The 21,931-nt window shown below is 43.6% G+C and overlaps 1 protein-coding gene across 1 annotated transcript in view; it reads left to right on the forward strand.

Moving 5' to 3' along the window:
• LOC120913553 (leucine-rich repeat and fibronectin type III domain-containing protein 1-like protein) overlaps positions 1-21,931 on the forward strand; it is a 785,902-nt gene that overhangs the window by 503,014 nt on the left and 260,957 nt on the right. The window contains exon 4 of the mRNA XM_040323557.1: positions 5,074-5,128. The gene's annotated coding sequence lies outside the window, so the exon portion shown is untranslated. The remainder of the gene's footprint in view (positions 1-5,073; positions 5,129-21,931) is intronic.

Consider the following 21,931-nt stretch of genomic DNA (forward strand, 5'->3'; position numbering starts at 1 on the left):
GACTAACTTTCCACATTGTAAAACCAGCCCTAGTTTTGCGCAAGCAAATCGGAACTTGCGCAGAAATCACAAGGATGAAAAGCTGATGAAAAGCGTTGTGGATCTGCTTAAGTCCTCATTTGCATACTCAAAGCTGCATTTCAATGAGAAATGCCCCCAGTGGCGGATGCGGTACTGCATCCTAAGATCTGACCGTGTAAGTGTCTTACACATGTCAGATTTTCTGCCTAACTTTGGAAAAAGCCTTTTGAGGATCGTTTCCAAAGTTAGGCACAGACTGAACAGCAGTTCCGCCTGCGTATCTCTTTTGGGAATCAGGCCCTCTGTTCTCAAGAGCTGGGGGAGGAAAAACCTCACGTACATATACGTCGGCAGAATGGCACTGGCAGGCAAAGCAATGCACAGGTACTTTGCTTTGAATCTGCCGCCTAGCGGCAGTGATCGTGTCACAGAGAGGCAGAACGGGGAGATGCCTTTATAAACAAAGAATTTCCCTGTTCTGCCTAGTGACAGGACAGTGATCTATTGCTCCCTGTCATCAGGAGCAGTGATCACTGTCGTGTCACTGGTAGCCCAGCCCCCACACAGTTAGAATCACTCCCTAGGACACACTTAACCCCTTCCTCGCCACCTACTGGTTAATCCCTTAACTGCCAGTGTCCTTTACACAGTATCAGTGCATTTTTATAGCACTGATCGCTGTATAAATGACAATGGTCCCAAAAAAGAGCAATATCGCAGTCACAATAAAAATCGCAGATCACCGCCATTACTAGTTAAAAAAAAAAATGCCATAAAAATATTACCTATTTTGTAGACGCCATAACTTTTGTGCAAACCAATCAAAATACGATTATTGCGGGGTTTTTTGTTTTGTTTTTTTATACCAAAAATATGTAGAAGAATACATATCGGCCTAAACCGAGGAAAAAAAAATATTTTTTGTATATTTTTGGGGGATATTTATTATAGCAAAAAGTAAAAAATATTTTTTTTTTCAGAATTGTCGCTCTATTTTTGTTTATAGCGCAAAAAAAAAACCGCAGAGGTGATCAAATACCACCAAAAGAAAGCTCTATTTGTGGGGAAAAACATGACATTAATTTTGTTTGGGTGCAACGTCGCACAACCGTGCAATTGTCAGTTAAAGCAACACAATGCTGAATCACAAATAATGTCCCAGTCATTGGGCAGCCAAACCCTGAAGCTGAAGTGGTAAAAAGAGCAGGGTGAATTTCCAGCACAGCTAGATGAACTGACCACCGTGTTCTCCTGCTTGGTGTGGTCAGTTTTAAATAGGAAAGCAGAGGGACCACCAGGAATTTCACACAAAGGAAGCAATACAAAGAGAACAGGATACATTTTTATACAAGTACATGGTACAGCAGGCACATATCAGGAATATGAAATGTTGGGTTTACATACTCTTTACCATATAGTTTAAATTATGCAATACCAGCTTGCTGTCAAAAGTATGAATTATGTTTTTAATACATATTTTTTTTTCGTGAAGATTTTGCATATGACCTTTATTATATTATGGTTGCACCTTTCAAGTGAATATTGTTGATAAATCCTTAAATCGCTGTAGGAACAGGCTGTTTGCTTACCCGTAGTAGAACATGTGCAATGTGAAGGTTTGTTATGAAGAAACAGCAGCGCGTGTTAGGCAGAGCAACCAAAACAATTTGTCAATTACCTCAACCTTTCCTGTTAATGAGGTGACATTAAAGTGGCTCAAAAGTCGAAAATTGATTTAAGTTCTGCTGCTCCAAGCTGCTGTCTTCACTTATTATTCTTATACAGTAAAACTTTGGATTGCGAGCATAATTTGTTCATGCTTGTAATCCAAAGCACTTGTACATCAAAGCAAATTTCTCCATAAGAAATAATGGAAACTCCAATGATTCATTTCACAACCATTTATTCATAAATCCTTCAGTTTATAGTCCATATTAAAATATTATAGCAATGTGACCAGGTTGTGTAACCATAAAATGTCCATCCACAAATAGAAGCCTCCACAAGGGGATTGGAAGCAAAATCCAGCAGAAGCTACAAAGTATAAAAGAGAGGAGAGGCGCCTCTAAGTGTAGCAATATGGTTACATTTAATGAAGGTACAACATTTAGCAACTCTCATGGTTGAAGATTAAAAGAGGCACATCTAAGTATGCAGGGATCTGGGGTTAAGCTGTCCACAAAGGCCATCCTCCGCACTGCATGCATCTCACCGATGTTAGGCCGCGTACACACGGTCGTTCCAAACCAATGAGAATGGTCCGACGGGCCATTTCCATCGGTTCACCGCTGAAGTGGCCTGATGGTCTGATGTGCATACACACCATCGTCTCAAAAACCGATCGGGTCAGAACGCTGTGACGTCAAACACACGACGTGCTGAATAAAACAAAGTTCAATGCTTCCAAGCATGCGTTGACTTAATTCTGAGCATGCGCGGGTTTTGAACCGATGTTTTCTGTACTAACCATCGGTTTGGATTGATCGGGCAGCGGGCCATCGGTTCGATTTTAAAGCAGGTTTTAAAATTTTGGACCGAAGGACAACAGACTGATGGGCTATACACACGGTCGGTTTGGACCGATGAAACTGAACCTCGGTCCATTCTCATCGGTTTTGTCCGACCGTGTGTACGCGGCCTTAGTCTGCAATCATGACCGGGAAGCCTACCCTGCAGTAGAGCGATCGGAAAGCGAGGCTTGATTCGCTTGTGGAGCGCAGTGTGGAAGGGACGCGTTGATAGCGGTGAGGAGGATGGTCTATGTGGACAGCTTTATCCCGGATGCCTGCATACTTGGATGTGCCTCTTTTAATCATCAACCATGCGACTTGCTAAATGTTGTACCTTCATTAAATGTAACCATATTGCTACACTTAGAGGCGCCTCTCCTCTCTTTTATACTCAGTTGTTACGTGACACTACTTATATCAAGATATCACTTTTATATCAAGTCAAAATGTATTTAAAAATGTGGTTGTCTTGCAAAACTCTCTCAAACCGAGTTACTCTTAAATCAAGGTTTTGCTGTACTTCACTTATTCACTGCAACCAAAGTGAAACAAAGGCACTGGCTGCCCCTAAGCACCTAGTGTCATGCATATTGCAACCCCACTTTTGCTCTCGAACTTTAGGTTTATTTGTTGATTTATATTAGATGATCATAAATGGAACAAATGTTGCTGTGGTATTTCCTTTGGTCAAAAGATGTCAGGCGGGAGGTTGACTTGAGGTAGTAAATTGTTGGCCCTGGAACCTTAGGTAGACATACTTGGGTACTAATTATTGTATTACTGGTAGTATCCCAATGGGCTATACAGGTGATGAGTGGGCTGCTCTCATGAACCAAGGAACTGGAACAGTGGCCTTGGTTCACCTGAAAATGCCATACGTAAACGGCCTATCTTTACTACGACGGGCATTGCGGCAAAGTACGCCGCAAGGACCTATTGGTTTCAACGTGGACGTAAATTACGTCCAGCCCACGTAACATAAAACACACCCACGTTCGTAAATAGGCGTATCTAGTGATTTACATATTCTACGCCGAACTCAATGAAAGCGCCACCTAGCGACCAGCCTAAAAATTACACTTTAAGATACGACGTTGTAAGACACGCCGCTCGTATCTTAGCCTAATTTAAACGTATCTGGTTACCAGAATACGCTTAAATTTGCGTCAGTGCAGATTCAGACTTAAGCTGGCGTATCTACTGATAGGCCAGCCTAAGTTTTTCTGAATCTGCCTAATAGTTTAGTCACGCTCACAGTTATTCTTGGCATGGAAAGCTTGCGCCTTTTTTATTTATTTATCTTTTTAGCCTAGATTCAAACTGAAAGCGGGATTGAAATTGTGCGAGTTCAGCTGAACTTGCACGATTTCATAATCGCATATCAGTCCGACTTTGGGGGCAATTTCAGAGACATCTGTGCGGGTTCCTGCACAGATGTCTATTTAAATCGCACCCTGAAGTTGCCAAAAGTAGTAAAGAAACTACTTTTGACAATCAGTGTGGCCCTGCAAAGTCAACATTGCACCGATTCAGATGGTGCCATTGCCGGCAATAGCTGCCGATTTGACATGTCAAATTTCATGCCAAATCGCATCAATGTGAACCTAGGCTTAAAGGGGGTGTAAAGGTAAATGTTTTTTCACCTTAATGCATCCTATGCATTAAGGTGAAAAAACATCCGATGGTACCGCCCCCCCCCCCGAACCCCCTTTTTACTTACCTGACGCCTCGAAAGTCCCGCGTGCATCCATGTGATGGTCTTCGGTTCCCAGCCTGGCCGTTGATTGGCTAGGCTGGACGGATTGATAGCAGCGCAGCCATTGGCTGGCGCTGCTCTCAATCACAGCGGATGACGCTGCGTGCCGGGGTGCAGGGCCGAGTGATACAGTCGGCGGCTATGCCCGCCGCTGTATCACAGGAGCGCGCTCGCAAAAGCGTTCCACCATGCGAGCTTGCTCGCATGAAGGTAGAAAGCTTTTGCGAGGAGGAGCCGAGACAGCCGCTGAGGGACCCCAGAAGACAGGGTTAAGGGGACACTCTGTGCAAAACGAGCTGCACAGTGGAGGTAAGTATAACATGTTTGTTATTAAGATAACATTTATATTAAGATTTTAATAGGAAGGGAACATTCAGGTATACACAAGGGATTACAGGACAGTACAAGTCATCATTACATAAGTGAGAAATGGTGACATAGAGCTCTCAAGCGACTTTGAAGACCAATGGTATACCGACCATACAGCACTTGTCCCCTCTGTGTTTAGAATGCCTCCTTTTCTGTATTAGGATGAAAACACCCTGAAGCCTGATGCTAAGCTGTCTGATATGCATGTTTTAGCTTAGAGGTCTTGTCATGTTCTTTCAGAAATCCTTGTAGAGGAGAGAAAATTCCTTATTGATTTCTCTGTGCAAATACATGAAATCATGTATTTACCGCTTTGTGTACAGAATGCGGTTATTCTACATACTTGACCCTTTAATAGGTCAATATTGTGATCAATACTCTATTGTTAGACTAAAATGGTCTTCTTCCTTCCACTAGGCACCGGTGCAGAGCTGCTCGAAGGGATCCGTGTTCAGAGGACTGTGTTATACAGGTGAGTGAGATGTACCTAATGAGCACACAGGCTTGCATTTTGAAGGAATTCTACACTCTATCCTGGTGTGTTTATTTAGTTCTTAGTATGACGTGGACAAAAACGTTTTTATGGGTTAGACCGTCTTTGGACCAAAGTGTAATAATGGCATAATAATCCATCAGTCCTAGCGTCAAAGTATATTAATCAATCCCTCCTAGGACTAGAGTGTACCAAGGACAGTGATGTGACCATGGGTTGGTCCCACTGAGGATCAAAGTGTAATGTTGCCAATAATGAGGCAATGGATCAGTCCCTTCTAGGACAAAAGTGTACTAATAACAGTGGTATGATGGGTCAGTCCCTCGCTAGGGCCAGAGTGTAATAATGATCGTGACTCAGTAATGGATTAGTCCTTCCTAGGGTCAAAATGTAGCAATGACATAATGGGTCAGTTCCTTCTAGGATCAGAGTGTAATAATGACCGTAACATGATAACAGGCCAGTTCTTCCTAGGACCAGAGTGTAACAATATTCATGTGATAATGGGGTCAGTAGTTCCTCTTGGGACCAGAGCGTATTATTGCCAGTGATATGCTAATGGGTCAATCTTTTCTAGGACCAAAGTGTACTAAAAACTTTAGCATGATAATGGGTCGGTCCCTCTTGGGACCAGAGTGTAACAATGACAGTGACATGGTAATGGGTCAGACCCACCTAGGACCAGAGTATACCCATGACAGTGAGGTAATGGGTCAGTCTTTTCTGGGACCAGTGTGTACTAGTGACAGATGATGATTGGTCAGTCCCTCCTAGGAATTGCAATGTTGTGGTTCTTTTTTTTTTTTGTTTTAATATGGTTGTGCATGATGTGTCATTGACTGTATGTGAAAATTTGGACCATAGGTCTCCGTAATATTTTTATCCACATAAAAGCTAGGGAAGTCTGCTCCTCTAGTACGTTCAAGGCCTAGGAATCATATTGGTTATAATCTTGGATGTTAGATGAGTTGTTGATGCGATCCAAACCACGTGTGGTGGAAGTAAATGGATAGGAGGTACAGCATTTTGGCAATAATGGCTGAATTTTCCATCTAACATGCTTTCAGTAAGAGAGGTCTACCTATCTATAGTTTAGCTTTAGTTATACATGCCTGATGAAACAATGGGATTTAAAGGACATCATTTCATCCATAAAGAAACTATAGCTAGATTTTTTTTTAAAGCAGGAACAAAAATTGTCTCTGGACAGCCGCACTCTGAACAAATTGTAGCCTTTATTAAAAGAAGGGACAGCACTACAAGTCACAGCAAAATAAAAACCCAACGCTGACGCGTTTCGCACTGAAGCTAGTACTTAGTCATAGATAAAGGCTGCAATTTGTTCAGAGTGCGGCTGTCCAGAGACATTTTTTGTTCCTGCTTTGCTAAGTGCGTTGCCTGCACCTGAGTTATTTGCAACGGTGGATATTCATCTGGGTTCCCACCTGGAGCGGCTACTCCCCTTTTCCCTAGATTTTTTTCTAGTTTTGACGAGAGTAGGAAAGTGGCTGAAGTTCCTCCAGGTTTTTATTGTGAGTCCATTGGGGAAGTTTCACCTCAATGTGATACAGGGACAAAATATTTAGGGGAACCTGGGTCACCAGGAAAGAAAGGCGCACAAACAGCAATAAAAAACCCTAAACACAGATCTAACCTTTCTCCAATTTACCAAAATGTGGTGGAGTTGCTGCGTCTGTTCCCACTGGAGAAATTCTCCATTACTTCCCGACCCTTCACTCTTTTTAGCAGGAGTTAGACTTTAGAGGCTAACTCCATCATTTGCACCATGTTGCCGTGGTTCAAATGTTCCATGGCAGATGCACTTGTAGTTCTGGAACACAAGTATGGTGATCTCGGCACTCTTAATGCATTGACACACCTCCAGCTTTCTAACTGAAAGTCCAAACCTCGGTACAGGCACAGAGCCGGAGGAAGAGTCTGTAAGAGCCTGGAATTGCGCACGCCATCTCCTGATCCTGATTACAGTGCTTTGCAGGTGGATTTACGAAAACAACAATAAATGCACATAATTTTTTCCTGAAAATATATGTGCTCTTATGTTTTGTAAAGGGTGAACTAAAGCCTCGTACACACGTTCGGATATCTGATGGAATCTAATCCGATGGATTTTTTCGGCGGATATCCGATGAAGCTGACTTTCATCAGTCTTGCCTACACACCATCGGTCAAAAATCCGACCGTGTCCAATGTGGTGACGTCAAACACTACGACGTGCTGAGAAAAATGAAGTTCAATGCTTCCGAGCATGCGTCGACTTGATTCTGAGCATGCGTGGATTTTTGACTGATGGACTTCCACACAGACGATCGTTTTTTTCTATCGTTTTTTTATCTATAGGAAAATTTTAAAACATGTTCTATTTTTTTTCACTGATGAAAAACAAACCATCGGTCCGTTTTCATCAGACAAACCGATCGTGTATACAGGGCTTTAGCCTTCAAAGATGAACACAAGTACACAAATAATAGCAAGGCATTCTGTCATTGGAGGATTGTAATGGTCACCTTCACCTATCACAATAATGCAAGATGTTTTCTGAATAGAGGAGTTGCAGAGCATAGCAGCCATACGTGGCCCACACTTCATTAGTAGTAAATACTTTTTTACAGTGCATATGTACCAATTTAGCCCCTGAAACCCATATTATTGATCTCACCAACGGAACCCCTGAGACCCATATTATTGATCTCACCAACGGAACCCCTGAGACCCATATTATTGATCTCCCCAATGGAATCCCTGAGACTCATATTGATCTCACCAATGGAACCCCTGAGACCCATATTATTGATCTTACCAGTGGAACCCCTGAGACCCATATTATTGATCTCACCAATGGAACCCCTGAGACCCATGATATTGATCTCAACAATGGAACCCCTGAGACCCATATTATTGATCTCACCAATAGAACCCCTGAGACCCATATTATTGATCTCACCAGTGGAACCCCTGAGACCCATATTATTGGTCTCACCAGTGGAACCCCTGAGACCCATATTATTGGTCTCAATAATGGAGCCCCTAAAACTTATAAGGTGTCTTTAGGTGACTTAGCTCTGATGTACTGTAGTTTTCCAGCATCTACCATATCAGTCTTGGGTGGACAGTGCATTTATTAGCTGGGAACAGATCTCCTTGAAAGGGTGAATCATATTGCAAAGCAAGCTACATTTTGGGAGTATTTTATGTAGCAGATATTTATCTAACGATATTTTAATCTGGAAAAAGGTCACATTTAGCATTTTCTGCTGAGTGTTTTCTTTACCGTTGTATCCTGGGATCTCATCCACTCTGCAGATGTTTTCTGCAGATTTCCCGCTTTCATCTCTTGTGTGCTAATTTTAAGGTATTACTGTATCTGTATTATAGCGTTAACAACCTTGGTGTATTGAGATAATGGTGATGTTGGTCTGGTAGCTGCAGTTCCCTCATCTGTTACGTGCTTCTTATTTATGTCTCTTGGTATTTTCTGTATTGTAGGTCAATATGACATGAAATGGAATGCCTATGCATTACCGTTAGGATTGCCACCTCGCCGGTATAGAATGGCTAGTAAAAATGGGGATTGTTGCCAAAGCTACTAATAGGAACGTGATCATAAGGCATGCGTTGATTGGCAGCTTGCAGCCACTGATCAGTGTGTTCTGAAAGTGGAACAGTCCCTGCTGTCAGATTACAATGACACAGCAGCTAGAGTATTCCTCTATCCACCTTGCATGGGTGGATGTGGAAGTCCATTGTGTTGTTTTTTTTTTTTTTTTCTAACTGTCTATGGCCAGCCTAAGACCTAGAACAACGACACAGTAAATGAGTGTGAGAAAGGCGTCAGGATTCTTTTTCTCTATACCTGTTCTGGATCAGTGAGCAAGTCAGCAAGGATTGAAGTCATTTAAGCTGATTTACTGAAGGGTTGGTTTGAGACTGTTTACACGATAAATTGTGAATATTCACTTCAATTATCCAATCATGTGCAGATGAAATGCATAAATAGGAGTTTGCTTTTCACATTGTTGGATAATTGAAGTGATTCTTTACACGATTTATTGAGTGAACATTCTCAATTCCTTTAGTAAATCAGCCTCATGCGGCAGCATGACAACCAAGCGATTTAGCATTTTCTGGAGTGTTCTGCAATGGCACCCTCCATGATTATAGCATAACTGACTTCCTTTAACCTCTTGACGACCGCGCCTTAGCTGAAAGACAGCTACAGCGCGGTTGAGTGATTCTCAACCGCTGATAGCGGCCGTTTACCACGTGATCGCTCCGTCAAATGACGGAGCGATCACTTGTAAACAAACAGACGCCGGTTCCTCCCTCCCCTCTCTGTACCGATCGGTACAATGTGAGAGGAGAGGGGGAGGGAATAGGATGGCAGCAGCAGTGCTGTGGGCTGGATCTGTGACTGCAATTGTCAGCCATCCATCCCTGTGCAATACCCTGTGCAATTCTCTGCAATACCCTGTGCAATACCCTGTGCAATACTCCGCAATACCCTGTGCAATACTCCGCAATACCCTGTGCAATACTCCAATACCCTGTGCAATACTCCGCAATACCCTGTGCAATACTCCGCAATACCCTGTGCAATACTCCGCAATACCCTGTGCAATACTCCGCAATACCCTGTGCAATACTCCGCAATACCCTGTGCAATACTCTGCAATACCCTGTGCAATACTCCGCAATACCCTGTGCAATACTCCGCAATACCCTGTGCAATACTCCGCAATACCCTGTGCAATACTCCGCAATACCCTGTGCAATACTCCGCAATACCCTGTGCAATACTCCGCAATACCCTGTGCAATTTTCCGCAATACCCTGTGCAATTTTCCGCAATACCCTGTGCAATTTTCCGCAATACCCTGTGCAATTTTCCGCAATACCCTGTGCAATTTTCCGCAATACCCTGTGCAATTTTCCGCAATACCCTGTGCAATTTTCCGCAATACCCTGTGCAATTTTCCGCAATACCCTGTGCAATTTTCCGCAATACCCTGTGCAATTTTCCGCAATACCCTGTGCAATTTTCCGCAATACCCTGTGCAATTTTCCGCAATACCCTGTGCAATTTTCCGCAATACCCTGTGCAATTTTCCGCAATACCCTGGGCAATTTTCCGCAATACCCTGGGCAATTTTCCGCAATACCCTGGGCAATTTTCCGCAATACCCTGGGCAATTTTCCGCAATACCCTGGGCAATTTTCCGCAATACCCTGGGCAATTTTCCGCAATACCCTGGGCAATTTTCCGCAATACCCTGGGCAATTTTCCGCAATACCCTGGGCAATTTTCCGCAATACCCTGGGCAATTTTCCGCAATACCCTGGGCAATTTTCCGCAATACCCTGGGCAATTTTCCGCAATACCCTGGGCAATTTTCCGCAATACCCTGGGCAATTTTCCGCAATACCCTGGGCAATTTTCCGCAATACCCTGGGCAATACTCCGCAATACCCTGGGCAATACTCCGCAATACCCTGGGCAATACTCCGCAATACCCTGGGCAATACTCTGCAATACCCTAGGCAATACTCTGCAATACCCTGTGCAATACTCCGCAATAGCCTGTGCAATACTCTGCAATACCCTGTGCAATACTCTGCAATAGCCTGTGCAATACTCCGCAATACCCCAAAATACATCCCCCCCTCCCGCCACCCTCCAGTGCTTTTACCGACTCACCGCTACAATCAAAGCCAGGATCATTTTTTTATTTCAGGCTTCCCAGCCTAGAGGTGAGATTTAGGGTCTTATTGACCCCACATCTTACTGTAAAGAGGACCTGTCATGCTATATTCCTATTACAAGGGATGTTTACATTTCTTATAATAGGAATAAAAGTGATCAAAAAAATAATTTTTGGGGGAAAAAAGTGTCAAACTAAAATAAAGTAAAATGAACAATACATTTTTTTATATTTTTTTAAATCGCCCCTGTCCCCGTGTGCTCGCATGCAGAAGCGAACGCATACGTAATTCCCGCCGACATATGAAAACGGTGTTCAAGCTACACATGTGAGGTATCGCTGCGAACGTTAGAGCGAGAACAATAGTTTTGGCCCTAGACCTCGTCCTTAACTCAAAACATGTAACCAGTAAAAATATTTAAAGCGTCGCCTATGGGGATTTTTAAGTAGCGAAGTTTTGCACCATTCCACGAGCGTGTGCAATTTTAAAGGGTGACAAGTTGGGTATCTATTTACTCGGCGTAACTTCATCTTTCATATTATGCAAAAAAATTGGGCTAACTTTACTGTTTTGTTTTTTTAAGCACAACATTTTTTTTTTTAAAACACGTTCGAAAAATTGCTGCGCAAATACTGTGCGAGATAAAAAGTTGTGTTTTTCCGCACTGGAAGAACGCCAGTCGCCACTAGGGCACATAGAAAACAATTGTTTTCTATGTGCCCTGTTCTTATTACAACACATCCCAGAGGTGTGGTGCTGTAAGTTGCGATATTAGCAGCATGTCTGTATAATATCGCACCTCATTGGATAGCAATGCATGCTCAAAGTGACACATTCATGTCACCGCATAGTACAGCGGTGTGTTTTCCAATAAAATGTACATCACACTGCCCGCTGCCACATGTTACCACAGCCCAAAATGGACCGCTTCCCACACACTAAATGACTCTGGTTTAGTGTGTGAATGGGCCCTAAAGGTAACCTGTTATTAGATAATCATGGAGTATACACACAAAATGCTAGTTGCCTGGCTGTTGCGCTTTGAGACACTGACCAGCGAAAAGCATAGTGATGAGGAATTGTGACACTTCTATGAAACATATTCAGCATTACATTAATTAAAAAAAAAACTTCTTCACCAATAGAACAACCAAATAAATAATGCATAAAAATCACACGCGCAAACCATAAAGTACTAATCCAATCCCTGTAAAAACACTTTAGTGTTAATCAGTAATGTGCAAATAGTCCGTTAATCAACAAAGTGTGAATCAATATCTTCAAAGTGATCGATGAAGGTGAAATGTCCACACTCCCATTCTTCCAAACAAATTCTGTTTTCCTCCTGTGTACACCAAAGTGATGATAAACTCACCTCCTAGTGTTGACCATTTAAAGCGGTGGTTCACCCTAAAAAGCAAGTTTCTACCATGAAATCCAGCATACTAGCGTGAGCTACAGTATGCCTTTATTTTATTTTTTTGCGCCGTACTCACTGTTTAATCCCGTAGTTAAGTTTCAGACTCCCCGCGGGGAATGGCCGTTCCTATGCAGAGGGGAACATGATTGACGGCCGGCCAATGGCGCGTCACGCTTCCCGAGTAGGACTCGGCTCTTCACGGCGCTATACGGCGCCTGCGCACAGACTAGGAGCTGACTGCGCAAGGCGCCGTGAAGAGCCAAGTCCTATTTCGGCTATTTCCGGGAAGCGTGACGCGCCATAGCCGGCCGTCAATCATGTTCCCCTCTGCATAGGAACACCTACTAGTCTGAAACGTAACTACGGGATTAAACAGTGAGTACGGCGCAAAAAAATAAAATAAAGGCATACTGTAGCTTGCGCTAGTATGCTGGATGGCATGTTAGAAAAAAATTTTTTTTTTAGGGTGAACCCCCACTTTAAAGGGGTTGTACAGGTAAAAAAAAAAAAAATCTTAAATAGCTTCCGTTACCTTAGTGCAGTCCTCCTTCACTTACCTCATCCTTCGATTTTGCTTTTAAATGTCCTTATTTTTTCTGAGAAATCCTCACTTCCTGTTCTTCTGTCTGTAACTCCACACATTAATGCAAGGCTTTCTCCCTGGTTTGGAGTGTCGTGCTCGACCCCTCCCCTGGAATACAGGAGAGTCAGGACGCCCACTAACGCACAACGCCTTTCTCTATCTGCAACGTAGAGAGCGTCCTGACTCTCCTGTAGTCCAAGGGAGGGGGCGAGCACGACTCTCCACACCAGGGAGACAGCCTTGCATTACTGTGTGGAGTTACAGACAGAAGAACAGGAAGTGAGGGTTTCTCAAAACGACGGTAAAGCGCCGCTAAAAATCAGCTTTACCGCCGATGCCCCTACCGCCCCAGTGTGAAAGTAGCCTAAGATGAGCACCCTAGAGCCCCTCATCCTGCCTAGATGAGTGCTATAAAACCCTTTTCATATAGTGGCAGGGCACAGCTCTATCTATGTATCCATCTATCTATTGTGTGTATATATTTGTATGGACTGTTTCCTGGAAAAAAATAATTATATTAGATAATGGATGTGGAGGAGTGATATTTTAATAATGATCCAATCTTCCCACACAAGTGTAATATTTTACTTTTCTCCCATGAAGTCCAATTTTTCACTGTCTTTTCAGCGCAAATCTTTCCGTTTTTATCTTTCGAATGTCACTTACATAATAGTGATTACAATTTCTCAATTAATATGATTGCATTTTGAGAAAAGGTTGTCGGGTTGCTACCATTAGAAGAAAGTAGCGCACTGAAAAGTGGTGCTGTTGTATATAGCATTCCGTAACGTTCCTTGTTTCTATTTTCTAGTGCAGATTAGGTAATAGAAAATAAAAGCCAATGGTTGCTATGGTAATAAGGCCCATTTTTCTTTATTGTAAATCGCTCCCAGTCATTTGCCAGTGAGAAGATTGAAGGTAAGTGGAGTTCTGGTGGTTAACAATAGTTTGTTTACTGTTTGAATACCGAGGATGTCTACGGTGACCCTCTTTAGACATGTAGCAGCGGTAAAAGATGATGGTGACCCACTTCACACACATGAAGAGAATATGGAGATTGATAATGGCCTACTTCACATACATGAGGGGGATAATTACCCATTTCACGTAGAAGGAGATGGTGCTGATCCATAATGACTCACTTCAGACGAGGAGATAACAAAGGGCCATTAGTTACTCAAGTGTATGTATGAGGAGATTGTAGATAATTGTGGTGGACTGGAAAAGTGCTCAAAGTGAACCAGTCATGATAGAGGTTTGGAAACTGTTGACTTGTTTAGGTGAAAAACAAGATATGAGGTTGTCATCCCTGTCCCTGCTCATTAAGGCTAGGTTTGCACTGGCCGCAGTCTCCTCCAAACCTCATGAGCGACCCACAATACATTACTTTTCGAAAGGTGGTAGAGCAGCGGTTTCCAGGTGTTCAGAAGACAATACTGCTGCCTCCTGGATGCTGATTTAATTTTTTTGTTCTTTTTTGTAAATGTTTTATTTATTTTTCCAAACAGGGATTAAACCACTGTGACACAGCTACAAGCAGGGGTCAGGTCCTGGGGAAAAAAGTGTGGGAACTCCCACCCGAGATCCACTCCCCCACCAAAAAAAAATAAAAAATGATACGCTCATATGCATAATTACTAAACCGCATGTTTTAATTACTAGAAGCAAGTTCTTTCTAAATCCTGCTATAACTCGTGGAAGACCTCCGCAATGTCTTCTGGGAACAATGACAAAAGCTCCCAGGAGACAAGGAGACATTGCGGCATCGAGGAAGTGACGGAATACCCGCACACTACCCGATGAATCTATATACAGGAAGTGGCCAGTAACAAAGGATTACTAAGGTTCGTCTGCCCCTGACAGTGACTCGAGCTGGGCATCGCCGCTTAGTGAAGGATTGGTTTGGGTGGCTCGGCTGCTCTAGTCCTGCAAAGGGAACCGAGTTTCTGCTGTGAAAAAAGTGCAGGAACTCCATTCCCACGCATTCCCGCAGGACTTGAGCCCTGGCTAAAAGCCAAGCATTTGCATTACAGTGGAATCCAACTGGCTTAAAAAAAAACGTTTGAGAGGTGGTGCCACCCGTCAAACTAGACACGCAAATGTAAATTTGCTATGGCCATGAAGCAAAGCATCACAAAAGTGTGTATAAACCCCTCCGGCTGCCAAGGTTTAAAAGGATGGTTGGGGGTGGGAAAGCAGGCCCAATCCTCCCTTCTTTTTTTTTTTAACCACCTATGTAAACAAGGCTTAAGTTGCAGTAGAAAAATGAAGCCATTAAAGTGTGGTAACAGAAAATATTCACATAATTGCTCTCAGCCAGAAATGAAGGAAGAGTCAGTATGACAGTTCTGGACCTGGCTCATTGGGGAAAAAATGCAGTTCCCCTATTTCTGATTTGACAGGTTACTTTTAAAGCTGACCTTAAAGAGTCTTGGGAGTTGGCCTCAACCCCTGTGTCTAGGTCTTTTCAGAAGCCAGCAGTCTGAGTGTGCAAGCAGGCCAAGCCCTTATAATCAAGGATCTGACAGTAATTTCGGCCTCTATCCTCCCCATGAGCCCACGAGGCTGCAAGGGAGCAACCAGAGGTTTGCATGTCTGCATAGTACAGGTGAAGCCTGTGAGGGAACAAATGCAGGCCCTAAGCCTAAAGGCCAGAGAAGCATCACTGTAGGAAAGAGAGCCAGGAGAGATGAGGGAAAGGTGTAGAGCTGCACGTGAGCATGGTAGTGTCGAGAGTTGGTCTGAGGGATCAGAACTAGGGATGAGCTCCGGCGTGTTTGCACACTCCACGTGCAGAGCCCGCCAGGAAGTCGGCACTGTGCTGCACTAATCACAGACAGTGAGACATTTCCTGATATCTGCAGCCATGCACCGGGACAATGTCTCACTGCCTGTGATTAGCGCAGCGCCGACTTCCTGGCGGGCTCTGCACGTGGAGTGTGCAAACACGCCGGAGCTCATCCCTAATCAGAACAAGGGCTTAAGCTTGAGGCCTGAGCAGTGTCACTGCCAGAGCAAGCCAGGGGGCTTATGCCTTGTACACACGATCAGGTTTCCCGAGGGGAAAACCGAGAACCTGTTTGGTAGCTTTTTCCCCCTACACACGGCCAGGTTTCCTGACAGGAAAACTGCCATGAGAGCTTTGGTTGGGAAACCCAGGCGTGTATATGCTCCACCGCACGTGTTCCCAATAGGGAACTGCCAGCTTAAAAACCACCAGGAATCCCGGCGGGAAAAAAGAGAACATGTTCTCTTTTTTCCCGCCGGGATTTCCGTCAGTTTCCTGTCAGGAAAACTGCAATGGAGCATACACACGGCCGGGATTCCCGGCCAAAAGCTCTCATGGCAGTTTTCCTGCCAGGAAAACCGGTCGTGTGTAAGGCTGTTTTCTTTGTTTTGTTTTGGAATTAATGGTGGAAACCCCTGCGAATTAAACCATTTGTTTTCTTTAAATTTTACTTTGTTTTCAAATAAAATGGCCCAACTAGCCCTAAAACAGGACTACCTGGCTGGAGTGAACTCATTGGAAAGCACTACACCATGAGCAAAATCCCCCCACATATCACAAAGTTTTTGTTTTATATCTTTCCATATCATTTTATAACATTTATGCTCTCTTTAATATTATATTCATTGGATTATGCCTAGCCTGATCTATTTTGTGACTCTACTCATTCTTTATTGTGTTCCAATATATGTAGACTGGCAATTTTTTTTTTTTTTTTTTTTTAATAGTGTAGGGAAAGGTTGGAATTTCCGTAAGGTCTTTATGCTTGCTGCTGTCCCAAATGATAAGTATAATCTCACTTCATGTCCCAGTAACCACAAAAGAAATGAGTAGAAATCTCCCTAAAGCCCCATACAGACGATTGGAATTTCCAATGGAAAAAGTCAGACGGACCTTTTCCATCGAAAATTCCGACTGTGTGTATGCCCATCAGAGTTTTTCCATCAGAATTCCATCGGAGTTTAGATAGATAAACATGTTCTCTTTTACTCCGATGGAATTCCATCAGAATTCCGGTGTGCGTTTTGGCCGGGTAAAAGCCTGATCGTGTGTACGGGGCATAAAAGCTACACACAGAATAATAATAACCTATTAGAAGTTGGAACACTTCCTTGCTCTATTTTAAGCCTCTACTGTCAGGGGAATAGATTTTATCTAATGATCCTGTTTTATTGGTCCTTTAAAAGATAGGTGGTGTCAGAGGCCATACTATGGGAGTAACATTCAGCAGGTGAAGGGCATCTGTTAATTTGGAACCCTTATAATAATCTTCCTGTTGGCCTCTGTTGCCTATAAAGGTACACCTGGTTTGTGTTAAGGAATGAAGTGAATCATTTGCAAGCAAATGCAGCTATTGCTTCTATCATGCTTTTTATTTAGTAGATGCCATACTGACTGCTTCTCTAACAGATTATACAGACTCTCAGTAAGACTCCAAGAGTAATAATGATGTGCCCAGGGCAGTAAATCTCAGCAAAGAGAAGATGGAATCGATCCACCAAGTTCAGAATTCGACCCAAACAAGGCCAACACCACTAATAAAACGCAATCCACTGTTATATAATACCATTTATTTTTTATTTACTTTTTATTTTTTTTACATTTATTCTTAAAGAAAGATGTCGGTGATACCAACTTGACTTACTGGGTGGTTTGGGAATCGTGTGATTTATGTTCACTTCACCTGCCTTTGGTATAGAAAAGTAAACACAACACAATTGATTTTAAAAAAGAAAATGCTTGAAATAAACCCAAAGTCTCACATTCTAATCATGACAATAATTATCCTGCATCAGGACTCCTTCTATTTCAAAACCTGTTATGATATAATGTTAGGAGGAGCAACAGCTCCAATCCTATTGAATCCAATAGTAATTTCTAGTGGTAGTAATTAGACCACAGGGAGTCCCACAAGTTAGTTCCCATGCCGTCTTTGTTAATAGGTAAATTCAGTCGATGAGAACTATTGTGGTTAAAGAGAAAAACAATGTAACATTAATAGTTTCTGTTGAATGAAATCATTAACAGTGACCCTTATTAGAAATAACAAATTACACAGTAAAACAGCTTCTATTTAAAAGATTAAATATCTTTATTGTATTTAAGGACCGCTTATTCAAAAAAAAAAAATTGTAATGAAGTGACTTATGAAATAAATAAATGGTGGTGGAATTTATTAAAATGTGGTGGTTTTAGTAGAACAGGTTATAACCCCTTTATGGTTATTATTACTGTCTGTGGCCACATTTGGGAGATTTACCCACTTTTGCCACCTGATGGCCATTGTCACATAGATGGAATGTGAATGCCAATCTAAAATATTAGTTGTCAACAGGGGCGGACTGACCTTTCGGGAACTCTGGCACTGCCTGAGGGCCCCATGCCACTAGGGGGTTCCATCAGGCTCGCCATCCTCAGTAAAACCAGGGACAGTATGTAAAAATCTATTTTTTTTTTATTTATTTTTTTACATCTGTCCCAATTTAAAAAAAAAACAAGATTATAGCTGCCCCGCCTCTCCAGTACCTATTTTGTGTGTATGTGTGTGTGTATACTGTGTGGCCCCATAATCTCCTTGTGCCTGGGGTCCCCATAATCTCCTATTGCCCGGGGGGCCCCATAATCTCCTATTGCCCGGGGGCCCCATAAGTTGTCAGTCCGCCCCTGGTTGTCACCAGATCAAGAGTAGAGGTGAAATTGTCTATGGGAACATCTTTAAGGCCCGGTTCACACTACTGCGACATGCGCCCTTCAACTTTGAGATTTGCATTCTATTAAGTGCAATGTAACCGTTCTAATAGGAGGGACTTGAGTCGCTCCGACTTGGCAAAAGGTTTCTGCACTACTTTTGGTCTGACTTTGGCACGACTTGCATTGACGTCTGTTAAAGCTTTGGGATGTCAGGGAGTCGCAGCAGCGTGAACACGGGCCTTAGGCCCTTTTCACACTTGTATGATTCATCCTGTGACTTGGGACTGCAAAGTCGCATTACAAGTCGTTCCCTATGATTTCCAATGACAACCACGAGTTAAAGGGGGCTAAAGTGAAAACTGTCAAAGATGAGAGATCCTTCTCCTTTTGTGCTGCTGTGACAGGAACATTAGAAATAAATAGATGAAATAAATAAATAGGGTGGCGTTTTTTAACACCCAATGGGCTTTCTGTAATCTTTAGGGCAGGGATGTCCAAACTTTTTTAAAAGAGGGCCAGATTTGATGAAGTGAACGTGCATGAGGGCCGACCATTTGCCTGAAATTCTTTGAACCGTTAAAATTCAGTCTAAGTGTGTTCGTCCAAGCACTAATACACTGCCCGACAATTATTTTGCCTTTGCGGCTGTGCGTGGTGAAGAGATGAGCTTGGGTGTGTTATATGGATATATATATAATCTTTTGTGGCCCCCCAATGAATCCCTGAGTGCCGCTCAGGACTGAGGATGAGCTTGGGTGTGTTATTTGGATATACCATATTTATCACGCACCTTCACTTTAAGAGGGAAGTTTCAGGAGAAAACGTACATTTTAAATAAAGAACTGTAAAGCAAAATAAGGATCAGTGCCCATCTGCAGCCTCACCATTGCCATGAATTTAGCCTTACCATTGCCATGAGTGCAGCCCCACCATTGCCATAAGTGCAGCCTGATCAATGCCCATCTGCAGCCTCACCATTGCCATGAGTGCAGCCTGATCAATGCCCATCTGCAGCATCAGAGGGTACAGGGAGGGGGGCGGGACAAGCGCCAACAGATTACATACTGGAGAATCTCCTGTTTTCTCGGCGGCCTCTTTAATACAAAGTCCCGTCTCCTATGATAGACAGGACAGTCGTCCAATGGCTGCCCAGTAGAACGGACTTCCTATTACAGAGTAAACGAGGTTCTTCTGTATGTAATCTTGATAACACTTGTCCTGCCTCCTCCCTGTCCTCATTGAGGCAGCACCGATAAATACTATATATATATCTTTTGTGGCCCTTGGGGCCACAAAAGATATATACATCTATATATCTAGATATACAGTATATCTACAGGGCTGGACTGGGACAACAATTTGGCCCTGGACTTCATCCAGACCTACTTTAACAGGTCTCTCCCATGGTGACCGGACAACTCCCGCACACACCCCCCGGCCACCCAAGCCTCCTTTTCCCCTTCACTAGCCACTAGCCGTTCTACTTTATTAGAGTAGAATGGCTGGTACTGGTACTTTTATAGGCAGTACCAGTGGGGAAGCTAGACATTATTTCACCCGGGGCAAAGAATCAGTTTGGTGCCCCCCTTATGGGATAAGATTAGGCAGAAGTGAGAAACTCCCAGGCCATAGCTGTTGAGTCAGATGTCTGTCCCCTCCCCCGTGCTCCTCTGTCATCGTCCCTGCTCCTCTGGTCCTCCCCCTGCATCTTTGTTCCCCCCAGGTGAGCGCTGCGGGGAGGGAGAGGAGGTGAGTGCTGCGGGAAGGGAGAGACAGAGGAGCGGAGGGGGGTGGTGGTCCGCTGTCACTGAAGCCGGCCCACTGAGCCATCGGCCCACCGGGAAACTCCCTGTAGTCCCAATGGCCAGTCCATCCTTGTATATCTAGATATGTAGATATATATCTCCAAATCGCCAGGGGGAGCGTATTAAACCGGAACACAGGCTGCAACTTTGGACATGCCTGCTTTAGGGGAAAGCTGACATTAATGTGTGGCTGTAATTGTGACTGTGCTGGCCTGGTGCATTTAGTCTACATGGCAAAGTTATTTAAATGTTGCAATTTCTTCTTAAGTTTACTGTTGCATATGTAACACTGCCCTCGAAGAAGCTTCTGGTTTGTTTTGGGTGGCATGTTACCTCATGGCTCCTCTGACGTCTAAGGGGTGTATGGGTAATGTAGCGGTAACGGAATGTCCACGACAAGTGTCTTTTCTGTGCTCTTTATTACCCAGCCGGGTAAAAACAGTAAACTTGTGGTGAAAGGTAGAGTTGAAAGGAGAAGAACAGCAGATTCAGGCGTAGCAATAGGGAAACAGTCCTGCTCCCACGTATAACACTTCTTGCTCCACTCCTGCCTGAGTGGACTTAGTACCTGGAAAGGCCTCTCTCACTAACCTGGCAGCCAGAGTATCTCGAACCTTTAGGGAAAAGTCTCTGCCACAGACCCTCCTGGAATGAACTTGAACCTTTAGGAAGAAGTCTCTGCCACAAACCCTCCTGGGGTGGACTCAGGGGAATGAACTTGATTACGAGATGATCCTCCTCGTTAGAATTTCGCCTGGATCTCCTTCAGATCTCCTTCAGGTACCGACTGACAGGTGACCAGCCTCTCGATGTCTGGTTACCTTGATCCCCGGTGGTTTGTCAAGACCCTATTGGATCGCCAACCTCTCATTGACTCTCCTTAGATGGACTCCCCACCGAACAGCTATCTTGCTTGGGATCTTAGGATTGGGAACCCAGTCGACTACTGGGCTCCCTGGCACAGCTCAAATGTTCCGGACCAACATGGTCCCGGAACCAGTAATACCATGTGGCATGCACACCCCGGCCTAGAACGTCACCAGGCACCCTAAAGGTGGGTGACAGACTCGAAGAAGACCCAGACCAAATGGCGCCTGTCCCATAAATACCCTCTCCCAGCATGCACAGCGAGGAAACTCCCTTCTGATTGGCTGCTAGGGAAGAGCACCCAAACCTTGACTCCACTGCTGCCACCTATTGTCCTGGGGTGGGAATAGCAACCCAGAAGAAACAGAATGAGCCCACAGCACAGCCAAGCTGAGACCGAGACACAGATTTAAACACATTAACTGGATCAGAGTCAGTTAACACTCTGATTCTCCTCTAAATTTAATTAGCACCGGTACTTTGAAGTAACCAGGCGCTAGACATTTATCTCTTCGCATATTACATCGTTTTTATTGGTCCCTCATGGCCCTAGAACTCCAGTTTCTTTTTCTTTTTTTGAGGGGGGGTACGTTTTTTTTTATTTTTTATTTTGTTTGATGGAAATGGGAAAGGTTTGCAGCCTCTCTCTCTCTCTGTCCAGAGGAGATTTTCTTGCTTCCTGTAATATCGC

This window comes from Rana temporaria, chromosome 9, assembly GCF_905171775.1.
Source record: "Rana temporaria chromosome 9, aRanTem1.1, whole genome shotgun sequence".
Lineage (NCBI taxonomy): Eukaryota > Metazoa > Chordata > Amphibia > Anura > Ranidae > Rana > Rana temporaria.